At 35.6% G+C, this 14,731-nt stretch overlaps 1 protein-coding gene across 2 annotated transcripts in view; it reads left to right on the forward strand.

Annotated features, from left to right (window-relative positions):
* The window catches only part of SLC30A7 (solute carrier family 30 member 7), a 75,363-nt gene that overhangs the window by 26,448 nt on the left and 34,184 nt on the right, over window positions 1-14,731 (forward strand). The window lies entirely within an intron of this gene.

Consider the following 14,731-nt stretch of genomic DNA (forward strand, 5'->3'; position numbering starts at 1 on the left):
CGGAGTCTTGCTCTGTTGCCCAGGCTGGAGTGCAGTGGCATGATCTCAGCTCACAGCCATCTCCGCCTCCTGGGTTCAGGCAGTTCTCCTGCATCAGCCTCCTTACTAGCTGGGATTACAGTCACCTGCAACAGCTGCACATTACTGCCTGGCTAATTTTGGTATTTTTAGTAGAGATGGGGTTTCACCATGTTGGCCAGGATGGTCTTGAACTCCTGAACTCAGGTGATCCGCCCACCTCAGCCCCCCAAAATGCAGGAATTACAGGCATGAGCCATTGCATTCAGCCATATTCTCTTTTAATCTTCATATGTTTTCTGTGTTTGCCATGTATTTCTTACTTACAGTCTTTTCTTTTTGATACTTGGCAGTTAAACTTTTTGGACATAGTTCAAATCAGTAGTAATTTTCTTGAATCCAACATTACATCTATAGAGTAAAATTATGGGAATATAAAATATATTCACTATAGTTAGTGTATTATTCCTTTGACATCTGCATCTTACATTATTAAATGTAAAAGAATATCAAAGTCTCTACTAGAACCATTTTTATTTATAAAGTCACATTATCATTGCAGAAGTCTTGTAAAAATGCTTCCTGAAATGAATTATGTCTGTCTTCCTATCTGGCTTACAAAATTTTTGAGGAAGCATCTGTCTCCTAGCTCTTTATCTTTCTATTGTCTACTCTAGTGCCAATGTATACGGAAAGATAGACTTGTGTAGGTGTGTAAATTCTCAATAAATGTTTGTTGAATTAGATTATATTGTGGTTATCTTTTAAGTTTAACTCACCCTGAGATATATTTTATTGTTTAATTTTTATCATAATGATATGACAATATATTCCATTATTTTAAAGTCTTCAGTTATTTAGAAATGTACATATACACTGCATATGTCTTAACTGTTTTTATTTTTTCATTGTGATTTTACTGTCAAGAAAACTTTTTTGTAATGATAACAGAGAGCTGCTAGAGACCAGACCCTCATGATTCTTATAGCTGGTAGTTTATTAGAATTGATTAATAGAGTATGATGGAATCGTAATGTACGATTAGTCATAAATGGAGATTTTTAGAGAGTTTCTGCCTAAAAAAATAAGATATATGTTTTAAACACACAGATTATTTTTTAATTTTTTCAAATTATTTGAACAAGGAAATAGCCCTGCTCTATAAAAGTCTGTTATAGGCTCAGCACAGTGGCTTACAAGTACAATCCCAGCACTTTGAGAGGCTGAGACAAGAGGATTGTTTGAGACCAGGAGAGTATAAGACCAGCCTCGGCAACATGATCTCATCATGTCTCTACAAAAAAATAAAAATTAGCTGGGCATGGTGGTTGTGTACTTATAGTTGCAGCTACTTGGGAGGCTGAGGCAGGAGGATCTCTTGAGCCCAGGAGTTTAAGGCTGCAGTTAGCTATGATGGTGCCGCTCTGGGTGACAGAGTGAGAGCCTGCCTCTATATAAAAAGGAAAAAAATGGATTTCATATAGTTTGAAATACCTTCTTTTCTTTGGAAATCTTACTGTACTCCTTGAAAGTTCAGCTTAGATGTCCCATATTCTGTGAAATCTGACTTTTGGTAATTTATTCAGTATTACAACTATACCTCTTTATTTGTGCTTTTAGTGTTCACCTAATTGCTTAAATACTTCTCAGAGTAAGATCTTAATATTCACTTATGTCTCTGCTCTTACTGTGCTAATTCTGGCTACAATTATGTCTTGCCTGGAAAACTGTAGCAATCTCCACATCAACCTCTCTGTCTCCCTCTAAACACTTCACATTGGCTAAAATTATCTTTTATTAATGAGGGTTATGTTACATATAAAAATTACTTTAATCCTCTAATGACTCCTACCCTTAGGATAAAGTCTGAACTCCGTAATAGGGCTTCATGATATTACCCTTGTTGACCTCTTTGGTCTTTCTCAGTACTTCTCAGTTCATACTTTGCTCTTCAGCCACAGTAAATTATTTTTAGTCCCCTGAGTATATTATCAGTTCTCTGGATTCTGGGCTTTGCTCATATTTCCTCTGTTTAAAATACCCTTATACTTCATGTCTTCCTTGCCCCACCCCCATCCCTTCCCACCAACACATGTGTATGTATCACAACTACTCATCCTTTAGATCAGATTCAGTTTAAATGGCACTTCTTTGGGAAGCATTTCCTGATGCTCTACCTCCCAGGCTGAGTTAAGTGTACCTATAGCACCTTCTACTGTAGTACCCTTTTCATGACATTTACTTGCTATAGCCTGTTTATTATAACTCTGGAGCTCCATTAGGGCAAATGGTTTTTCATTGTTTTAAAGTCAGCACCTAATTCTNAAAAAAAAAAAAAAAAAAAAAAAAAAAAAAAAAAAAAGTTGGTACACTTTGAATTTGAATCAAAATAAATTTGTGGGTCTTTTTCAACCTCAGAGAATTACTTTAATTCCAAATTGGGAATTCTTAGTTCTGTTCTCATTCATTTATTTCTCTAATTTAACTAAATAAACACACACAGACACCACAAGAGAAACTTGTTGTACTGAATATAACACACATTAAGAAAACTGCACAAATTATCTTCACTAAATATTTATTAAGTAGGCCCTCTCACCTACTTAATCTTAAAAAGACAAGATCTTCACTGTCTTGATCCTATATTGTGATGGGGAGTGAGACAACAAACAAATTAATAAATTAGACTGCTCAGATGTCAAATAGTTATTTGTATTGTGTAGATTTAAGATATGATTATATGATAGTGATTGAGTTCTACTTTAAATTGAGTAGATCTGGAAGACTTCTGAAGAAGGCACCTTTAACCTGAGATCTTATTGTCGTAAGAAAAGCTTGTCAGAGGAAGAACATTCTAGTCTAGGGATCAGTTGGTAGAAAGGTCTTATGGTGAAAACAGCTTTGATACTGAAAGGAGGCCAGTATGGCTGAAGCATAGGGAGTAAGAGGAGAGTGGTTTGAGGTAAAGTTGGAGAAATAGGCTGGGGAAGATTACCTGGGTTAAGAGTTTGGATTTTTTACAAGTGCAATGGGACACAATAAGGATGTGACATTATTTGATATTCATTTTAAAAAATGATTTTGGCTGTCATGTGGATAATAGATTATAAGGGGGCGCAAGTGAGAACAGGCAGACCAGCTAGAAGGCTATTAGATTAAAGTGGACCAGATGAGATGCCATGGTGGCTTGGTCTTAGGCACTAACCTTAGATATGGAGAGACACAGATAAAGTTGGAAAATGCTTTGGGGTATAGCTAACAAGATTTGCTTGAGAATATGAATGTATGGGTCAGGGTTGAGTGAAAGAAGGGAATTAAGGATAGTCTCTAGAGTTTTTATCTGGGCAACTGAGTGAATGAGGTGTCATTACTGAAAGAGAGGGCACTGGGAGAAAGGTAATGTTTTTGTTTTTGAAGGGGACTATAGATCAGAAGTTCTGTTTTGGATATAAGTTTGAGATCTCTTACATTTATATGGAAATTTCAAGTAGATAAAGAGTGTACAAATAGGCATTCTTGGGAGCAGCCAACTGAAAAGAAAGGGTTGAAAATAGTCCACATCTGGATTTAACTTCATGGAGTGGCATTCATCTGGCATAGGAATTCATCTAGCATGAATGCCACTATTCCCACTCCTTCTGTTTTCCTGGAAAATATCCCTCGTTATGGTACTTCTGCCTGCTAAAACTGACTTAGCTTCAGTGTCCCTTTTGATATAGTGCTTCAAGCAACCACAGCCAGCCAACTATAGCTGACTTCAAAGGTAAAACTTATTTGTCATCCTTGTCTAGGTCCTACTGACCTACTTATAAACTTCTCTTTAACTTACATAAATACATAGTTTCAGATCATATAATTGGATTCCTTTTTGTTATTGTTGAGCTTTAATATTTTTATTATTTGCTCTTTTTTTCCCTGATAACCAAAGTAATACATGTGTATTAGTCAGTTCTTGCATTGCTATAAAGATATACCTGCGACTTGGTAATCTATAAAGAAGAGAGTTTTCATTGGCTCACAGTTCTTCAGGCTTTACAGAAAGCATAGTGCTGCATCTGTTCAGCTCCTGGGGAGGCCTCAGAAAGCTTACAGTTATGGTGGAAGGTGAAGGCAGAGCAGGCATGTAGCATGGTGAGAGAGAGAAATAGATATGGGGGAAAGATGCCACACATTTTTAAATGACTAAATCTTGAAAGAGCTCACTAGCAATTGTAAACATAAGCACCAAGCCATGAGGGATCTGTCCCCACGATCTAAACACCTCCCACCAGGCCCCACCTCCAGCATTGGGGATTGCAATCCAACATGAGATGTGGGCAGGCACACATATCTAAACTATATCAACATGCTTGTTGTAAACATTTCAAACAATACTGACATGTATAACTGACCTATTGAAAGGTTCTCATAATCCCACCCTTTGGAGATAACAGAAAAGTTTCATGTATCTTAAAATTCAACAAATGTTTTAGTACCCACTTTGCCAGGCAGTAAACAACATGAGTAAATAGCCTGCCCTCATGGATCTTACATTTTAATAGGGAGACAGCCAGTAAAGCAAATGAACATGCAAATAAATAATGGACTGTCAGCTGGTGACAGATGCCATAGAGTCGGGTAAGAAGATGCTATTTTAGAAGGGCTTGGAAAGTCTTCCACATAGGATAATAACCAACCAGAGACTAAATGGTGGAGGAGAGGGACATGAGACTGTTCAGAGGAAGAATATCCCTGGTGAGGGAACTTCAAATATAAACATTGAGGCAGGATATGCCAGATACGAGGAACAACAAGAAGGACAGTGCAACTGGAGTGCAGTGAGCAGGGCAGAGAGTGGTGGATACATGCTTATCTCTCTAGAGTTCAGGTAGCAGGTTGGGGTGGAAGATAGAAATTTGGGTGTCATCAGATTATATATGTTATTTAAAGTCATATTTAATACACAGTTTGCTCAGAGACCGAGTATTGACAGAGGATAGGAGTCCTGAGAACTGAGCCCTTGGGGTGGTCAGGAGGCAGAAGCAGCCAAGTGGAGTGGCCAGCGAGGTGGGAAGAAAGATACAACCATATGTTGTTTTAGAAGCCTTGTAAAGAAACCTAAACAGGAAGGATTAATCAACGCTGCTAAACGCTACTGGGACTAAGAAGGGTGATGAGAATGAAAGCCTGATCAGACAAAGTACCTTCAAGAGAGAATGGGAGGGGAGGAAATGGAGATAGCAACTAAGTCAACTCCTTTTCAAAGCCTGTTGCTGTAAAGGGGAGCAGTGTGATTGCCTGGCAGCACAGAGGGCCCACTTTGAGGTTTGTGGTCATGAACTTAAAGTGAAAACAACCAGAATAGTTGTATGTTTTTCTTCAGTCTTGTTCAGCTACTTGGTAAGAGTTATGGAATAGTCAGAGAGTTGGATTTAACAGGTTTGGGGTTTTGTCAGGTGAGTACTGACAGTGAGAAAGGGGCAAGGCAGGGATTAGAGTGGTGAGAAATTAAGATTTAGTGGTAAATGATACATGCTTTAAAAAAAGGTGTTAGGTTCAGTGGTCTAATCTGCTTAGTGGTCTAAGACAGGGTCAGTCTAATCCACTGACCCTATCTTCCCTGTTTGGGAAGAAGTATTAAGAGTAGAGGTATTAGGGGAAGTGATCCAGAAATAGGAAGGGTTGTTCAGATTATAAAATGCTTGGGATTGAGATCTTACGGCCTAAAGTGTGATTATAGGGGCAGAAGATAAGCTTAGCTTACCAGATGTTGGGTGGATTGTTAATTTAAATCAAGAATAATTAAAAGAGTAGAGGTGGAAAAATAATAAGTCCATTACCAAATTTTTCAGTGGCTGAAGGGGGACAATTAAGAATTGTAACCCTGGTAATCAAGATAGGTAGAGTGTGGAATAATCTGCTGGCACAGCCTTAAGGAAACTGTGCTGTAGGGAAGAAGTAGGAGGCACTGTGATAAATAGTGGTAGTGACAAGCAAGGACATCTGCCTCACCACAAGCCCCAACAGTGCTGGAGTGTAGGAGAGAAAACAGCGCTTCTTAACAGTGCTCTAGGGAAGGCAGTGCCCTCCTCCGATGGTCAGTTTTCAGGTAGAACATGAACATGCTATATGGCTATTTAGTGAAGAGGCTGAGGATTTAATGAAATTGCATATTTAAAAGTAGTCTTTTTCAATTACGGAGATAATTATTTTGACAAAGAAACTTGGTATAATATAGAAAAAGATAAGGAAAAAATTACCGTAAGAGACCCATGTTAGTATTTTTGTGGGTTTTCTTTTGGATTTTTTCTTTTATTCTGAGATTCTTTTGTTGTATTTTATTTTGTTTTTCGTAATACTTTTGTTTGTATTATGCGTATGAAGTTGGATTTTTGGTAAGAAGAATTTTAATAGTTTTCTGATTATAAAATATGGTCTAAAATTTTGAAAATACTGGAAAGCATATAAAGAAAAACTAGGATCACAACATGCAGAGGTCACATAACCACTGTTAGCAGTATTTCTTTACAATATTTTTTAGGCATATTTTTAAAACACTTTAAGTTCTGTATGTAGATTGTTAAGCTTGGTCAGCATCAGAGAGCTTTCACAGGTTTCAGATGAAAGATAGTAATATAGTCATTATTTTAAATCAGTATCAAGTGTTGGATGATTGTCAGCAGAGGCTTACATTAAATAGTAATAAATGACAACAAGATACAGACCAACACATCAAAAAAATTCATTCTTGTAAAAGGTCTGTGTCTAAACTATACATTTATCTTTACATGTATGAGGGAGAAACTAGAAAGAGAGAGAGTGTGTGTGTGTGTGTGTGTACACACGTGTACACACCAAATCCCAATTAGCATTCATATATATATATAATATATTTCCCCAAATGTTAATTGGCTCTTTCTGGGTAATCTTAAAATTATGTTTCTTGCCTAATTTCGCTACAGTAAGTCAATATTTTTGACTTAGACCTTAAAAAAGTGTAACTTTTTTCATGGAAATCAGTTAAAAAGTAGCTCCAAAGTACAAAGTGAAGAAATTCCAGTTCAGTCTTTTTTTCATTAAAAAATGAAAGCAAACTGAGTTTATTTAAATGTACACCTGATAATGAACTATTTGCAAGGAGATCACTCTGAGATGTTTTTCAAATTGGTAAAAATTTGCCTGATTTTAGGAAATAGTGAAAACTCTTTGAAAAATCAACTGAATAGAGTTTAAAGAAGTATTTTTCCCTACCATTAATTTTTATATATTCAGTATTTACAGTTCATCAATAGCAAAAAAAAATAGTGGCACTCTATATATTTTCTGGGTCTACTGTTGCTCAGTTGAAAACGTGCCATGGAAATATATGTCTATCCCTTCTAGGTTGCCCAGTGTTCCATTTTCACTTCCACAGTGAAAGCGATTTCTTAGAAAAAGACAGTTTTGTTTTGTTTTTTTTCTCAACACTTTCTAACACAGGCAAAGAGTGATAATAAATTTTTGGGTAAAACTGAGTTGTATTGTGATGACTTTTGTTTCTTAGTGAAAAGCAGGAAAATGAATATAATGTAAGAGTGTGATTTTTTTTTTTTAATTTCCTGAAAATGTAGTTTCTATAAGAGCTTTCAGAGTAGTTCTGCTCCTTTTTTCCCTAAGGCGAGTTGGGATGGAAAATGAATTCATATCTTAGAATGCAGAAATCTGAGCAATTAGTTGTAGCTTTGAGTCTCGCTACAATTTAGAAATGAGGCCATTTACATAGATCTGTAGCTTGATTTTTTTTATTCACATAAATAAAAGAGGTACCTATGTATGATGGAAAATTATAAAACTAAGCAGGATACAGGAATATACTTTGTTACTGGTGTGATATTTCTGAAGCCTTACTAGATTTTTTTTTTTTTTAATTTATTTTTTGCAGCTCACCAGTTACCATCCTTTGGTGCTTTGTACCTTTTTTCTTCCTTTTTTTTTTTAAACCATAAAATCATTTATAAGTACAAAAAAAAAGCTGTTTAACCGAAAGAAAGTCTTTTTGTTAGGTCTAAAACGTTTTGAAATAGCATATTAATTTTAAAGGAAACAGATTTTTAAGAGGCAAACTAAGGTACAGACTTTAGAAATGACAATGGTCATAAATAGAGGTATGAAATTGAAAGAATATGCATTAATGGAAACAAAATTATAAACTTGAAATTCTAAATTATAAGAGATCATCATTGTTCATGGATGCAGGATTTGGGCCCTATACTCATTTTAATAAATCTTGTTGATTTCATGTTTAAGTAGAATAAAATAGAATAAATTTGTGTCCTGTATAAAATAAAAAGTAAGCATTTTTTTTTAATATGTAGGAAGTTACCATATGACAAATTGTGGAGATTTTACTTTTTTCAAAATTGCTTTTGGGTGTTCCCTAACAATTTCCTTTGTGGTTTGCCTTTCAAGTGGTTATAATTTGTGAACTATACTTTTCGGTACTAAGATAAAGGTAACCAGTTTGCCAAGATTTTAACTTACTGCTTGTATATGTACCCATATTGTAAAATTGAACATATGGGACTATTATTGCATAGTTATTTTATTCTTTAATCACATATGAAACCATCATAGAACATTTATAAATATTGATTAATCTAACAGCCTTTCTCAGTTGGGAAAGAACACCCTAATACTATAAAGGCTCAATTTGTGTGGAATTATTGACTTCTTACCTATGTATCTAGATAAATATAGTTATGTACTATCCTTGGGGGAATTGAGAAATAGTCACTAATATCATTTTCTGTGTTCATTGGTTCAGATGAGAAACCCTAGTTAAGAAAGGCTGGCAGAGGGTTTTACAGTAGTGAAAGGAACACAATGAGCCTAGTAATGGTAAACAGAATTTTGAACTTAAGAACCGAATTATGTAAGAATATCATTTTGCAAAAATTCAGTAGTTTTTATTAAACCATCTGCTTTGTTCTCAACACTTCCTTAGGTTCTGAAGATACAGTATCAGGTATTAATTCAGTTCTCACAACCACCCATAAACCACCATTGAGTATATTAAAAAATTCCTGACTTAAGGAAAATCTGCACTAATTTCCTCTCTCTGCCATTACATTACTGCACATATAAACACACACATGCACAATTCATAAATATGCCTTAGCTGTCAATGCCTCCAAAAGGTTGTAACCGCTAGTATTAGAGGTGAGGTTATCTCCTGGCCGATGAAGAGGGAGCAGGTTTTTTGATTACTAGCATCGCATACTGGGTTGTATTTTCCATGCTCTTACTTGAAACTCACTGTTTTTTTGTTTTGTTTTGAACTGTTCAGTTACCATACTTTAGTACCAGAATTTAGTACTGTGCTCTTATTAAAATATCCACTGTAGAACCAGACTGCTTTTTGCATTGTTTCCTGTGGGAAATTGGTGATTTTCTAACAGCCAACTCAAAAATACCCTAAAATACAACCAATTTGTAAATTAGGAGCCACTTTGACTTCAGTTAAAGTGTTCTGAAATACCATCTTCCAATCAGAGTTATTCAAGACTTCAACGTGGAAATGTATTTGGTTCCTTTTTAAACATCATGCATACTGTATTCTTTTTTCCTTTACCTTAAAGCTAAAACCTCCTCCAAATGTCAAATAAGAAGAGCTAAGGACAAGCAGCAGAGTGTACGATTTCTGCTTTTAATCTAAACCCACTACTTTTCTTGTTGCTGTATTTAAACTGTAGTTTTTCTAAGGAAACGCTGTATTTTCTAAGGAAATGCTATATATCCTCATTGACTTTACTGGAGTGTAAAAGCTAAAATGAAGGAAGAAGTTTAAAAATTAGAGTATTATTCTTTTTCCACAAAAGTTTTAATGGCTGTGCACATTGGCTCATGCCTGTAATCCCAGCACTTTGGGAGGCTGAGGCGGGCGGATCACCTGAGGTCAGGAGTTTGAGACCAGCTTGGCCAACATGGTGAAACCCTGTCTCTACTAAAAATACAATTCCTACCTGGAATAATGTCTGTCAGTCTCTGTTTCTGTCTCGGTCTCTCTCTCGTAATTTCAGCTTTTATTTTAGATACAAGGGGTACATGTGCAGGATTGTTATGTGGGTATGTTGAACCCAGGTACAGAGTATAGTACCAAACAGTTAGTTTTTCAACCCATCCCCTACTCCCTCCTCTCTCTAGTAGTCTATGGTGTCTCTTGTTCCCATGTTTATGGCCATGTGTAAATCAATAGATAATTCCTTAACATGATAAATTATATCCATCACTGCCCTAAAGCCTAAATCCCTTTGTTAAGGTGTAACACTAGAGGCATTACTACCAAAATCTGCAACTAGACAAGGATTATCTCTGTTGCTTCTGCTATTTAACATAGTATTAGTGATCATTAGCTGGTAGCATTAGGCAAGAGAAAGTATTGGAGACTTAAAGTTGGAACTTTTTTTAAATACAAAGAATATAATATGTCTGTAAAGCCCATGAAAGTTGATGGGACAACTATGACAGATAATTAAGCAAAGTTACAGATATAAGATTGATATGCAAAAATCAATGTTCTTTATATATAAGCAAATTCCCATTGAAAGATGTAATTAAAGAGTAGATACGTTTTCAGTAGCAACAACAAAGATAATGTAGAGGTTAAATGAGTAAAAATTACATGATGAATTTAAACAATTTTTAAAAACACAAAAGTAAACTTGAACTACTTTTTTGTCAACTGACATTTTTAAAGAATCAGCATCAAGAAGATGTCAATGCATTTTATGTTTATTTATAAAAGTTTTTAAATATTCTAATAAAAATGCCAGTAGGTCCTTTTATTCTGAGGAAGAGGTAGTAAAAATTGATTTTAAAGCTTATAAGGAAAAATAAGCAAACAGGATGCCAAGTAAATCCTGGAAAAGACGATGTAAAATGTAAAGCCTTTATAATTAAAATGATGAGTTACCTGAAAGAGCAAGAAGACTAATGGAGCAGATTAGGAAATCCAGAAACCAGTTTACGTATATATATTGGTTTGCTAATGATAAAGGCAGCACCTCAAATCAGTGGGAAAAAGATAGCTTTCCTAAAAACTGAATAGCCATTTTGTAAAAGATAAATTTAGAGCTTTACCTTATACTATGTACCTGAAAATTTTCAAATGGTTTTTGCTTTAAAAGTAAACAAGATTCCAAGTCTTTGCTATTGTGAACAGTGCTGCAGTAAACATGTGTGTGTATGTGTCTTTATAGTAGAATGATTTATAATCCTTTGGGTATATACCCAGTAATGGGATTGCTGGGTCAAATGCTATTTCTGGTACTAGATCCTTGAGGAATCGCCACACTGTCTTCCACAATGGTTGAACCAATTTATACTCCCACCAACAGTGTAAAAGTGTTCCTATTTCTCCACATCCTCTCCAGCATCTGTTGTTTCCTGACTTTTTAATGATTGCCCTTCTAACTGGTGTGAGATGGTACCTTATTATGATTTTGATTTGCATTTCTCTAATGACAGCAATGATGAGCTTTTTTTCATATGTTTGTTGGCTACCTCAATGTCTTCTTTTGAGAAGTGTCTGTGCATATCGTTTGCCCAGTTTATGATGGGGGGGGTTGTTTTTTTCTTGTAAATTTAAGTTCCTTGTGATTCTGGATATTAGCCCTTTGTCAGATGGATAGATTGTAAAAATTTTCTCCCATTCTATAGGTTGCCTGTTTACTCTGATAATAGTTTTTTTTGCTGTGCAGAAGCTCTTAAGTTTAGTTAGATCCCATTTGTCGATTTTGGCTGTTGCTGCCATTGTTTTTGGTGTTTTACTCATGAAATATTTGCCCATGGCTATGTTCTGAATGGTGCTAAGTTTTCTTCTAGGGTTTTTTATGGTTTTAGGTCTTACATTTAAGTCTTTAATCCATGTTGAGTTAATTTTTGTATAGTAAGGAAGGGGTCCAGTTTCAGTTTTCTGCTTATAGCTAGCAAGTCTTCCCAACACCATTTATTAAATAGGGGATTCTTTCCCCATTGCTGGTTTTTGTCAGGTTTGTCAAAGATCAGATGGTTGTAGATATGTGATGTTATTTCTGAGGCCTCTGTTCTGTTATATTGGTCTATATCTCTGTTTTGGTACCAGTACCATGCTGTTTTGGTTACTGTAGCCTTGTAGTATAGTTTGAAGTCAGGTAGCATGATGCCTCCAGCTTTGTTCTTTTTGCTTAGGATTGTCTTGGCTGTGAAGGCTCCTTCTTGGTTCCACATGCAATTTAAAGTAGTTTTTTCTAATTCTATGAAGAAGGTCAATGGTAGCTTGATGGTGATAGCATTGAATCTATAAATTACTTTGGGCAGTATGGCCATTTTCACGATATTTTTCCTATCCATAAGCATAGATTGTTTTTCCATTTGTTTGTGTTATCTCTTATTTCCTTGAGCAGTGGTTTGTAGTTATCCTTGAAGGGGTCCTTCATATCCCTTGTAAGTTGTATTTATAGGAACCAACCCAAATGCCCATCAATGATAGAATGGATAAAGAAAATATGGGACACGTACACCGTGAAATACTATGCAGCCATAAAAAAGGATGAGTTCATGTCTGTTGCAGGGTCATGGATGAAGCTGGAAACCATCATCCTCAGCTAACTAATACAGGAACAGAAAACCATACATTTTCTCACTCATAAGTGAGAGTTGAACAGTGAGAACACCTAGACACAGGGAGGGGTAACATCATATACCAGAGCCTGTTGGGGGACGGAGGATTAGGGGAGGGATAGCATTAGGAGAAATACCTAATGTAGATGATGGGTTGATGGGTGCAGCAAACCACCATGGCATGTGTATACCTATGTAACAAACCTATACATTCTATACATATACCCCGGAACTTAAAGTATAAAAAAAAAAAAAAAGCCAGAACAATGGAGATACCATTAGGAACGTTAGAAGGAGAGCAAATTTAATTTCAGATACACTGAATTTTTAATGTCAAAGATGTAAAAAGAGATTTAAACTATACAATCAAAAATAAGGTCCCAGAGTTTAGAAGTGAGTGCAGCAAGATATAAATTTGGTCATTATCTGTATGTATTATATTTGAAAACACTGAAGTGAATGAGTGTTGAATGAGAGTGTCGAAAAAGAAGATGTAAGTAGATTTAAATTTTTAGATGATAGACATTTAATAAATGTCTGCAATTGGTAGATTCATTCTGATCTCATAGCCTTAAATACTATTTATAAAAATTCCAAAAAATGAAAAACGTAAAACATGAAACCTTGCCAGTATTAAAAGAAGCCATGGCTGAATTATATACGGTAGCATGGCTACCACCAAAGCCACCATGACCACTGAAGGCCGCCTCTATGGAAAAAACACACTCGAAGTGCTTTTTCTGTTCTCTAACCCAGCAACAATCAACACAGTAGACTTCTGTGAAATGTGTGGGGTTTTTTTCCCCAGAAATCAAGCAAGTGTTAACTTGAAATAATCGAACAGATCAGAATCCAGCTTTATTCAAGTGAAAAGCTGGGAAACATGAACTCCAGAGAAATGGAGCCTGTGCTCCCAAATTCAAAGTTAAGGTCTTGGTTATATAGGCAGAAAACAAATTTATTAGGATTATAGCATTTTCTATACAAGGCTGGTTTATGAATTACAGCAATCTGATGAATTACAGCTTGTTTACATTTCCTTTTCAATTTAAAAGAGTGTTTTTAACATTTCATCTTAGACATGATAGTCTGTGTGTAAGAAAGGTAAGAGGGCAGTTAATCTACAGGGAAGAGGGAATGGGTCTTCCTAGGTGCCCTTTAATCATTTACAACATTTTATAAAACTATGTGGGTAAGAGAGAAGACAAATCTAATAAGAGAAACAAAGGTTACAGCTATGTTATGTGACTGAGGTCCTATAATCACATTCCTTTCAGGCTCAAAATATTTTGAAGTTCCAACAGCTTAGATTTTGAATTACTTACTTTCACATAAGCAATCAGTTATCCAGCAGACACCAGCTGAATATCCTCTAATTCAGTTCAATTCTGACACTACCTGGAAATTCTGACACTACCTGGAGACAGTGTGAGATCTCACAGGTTGAGGGATCCCACTTCCGATACCATTTGCAGGCCCCGGGTTATTTTGCCTGTGCTTCTGAATGACCACCTATAAACTGGGGATCCCACAGTCCCATCCTTGGATTCGATTAATTTGCTAAAGCAGCTCACAGAACTCAGGTAAGCATGTTTACTGGCTTATTATAAAAGATATAACAAAGATATAAAAGATATATCAAACTCACATATATCGTTATTAATTCTAAATTTAAATCGACTAAATCCCTGATTCCAAAGACACAGACAGGCAAAAAAAGCCAAGACCCATTGGTATGCTACATCCAGATCCATCTCACATGCAAGGATACACAAAGACTCAAAACAGAGGGATGGAGAAAAATTTACCAACCAAATGGAGAGCAAAAATAAATAAATAAATAGAAAGCAGGAGTTGCAATTTTTGCTGATAAAATAGACTTTAAAGCAACAAAGATCAAAAGAAGCAAAGAAGGATATTACATAATAAAAGGATCAGTATAACAAGAAGAGCTAAAGATTCTAAATATATACGCACCAAATACAGGAATACCCAGATATATAAGACTTATAAAGACACTTGGACTCCCACACAATAATAGTGGGAGACTTCAACATCAATATTAGACAGATCACTGAGACAGAAAGTTAACATC

Source organism: Cebus imitator, unplaced genomic scaffold (genome assembly GCF_001604975.1).
Source record: "Cebus imitator isolate Cc_AM_T3 unplaced genomic scaffold, Cebus_imitator-1.0 Scaffold199, whole genome shotgun sequence".
NCBI classification, from domain to species: Eukaryota; Metazoa; Chordata; class Mammalia; order Primates; family Cebidae; genus Cebus; species Cebus imitator.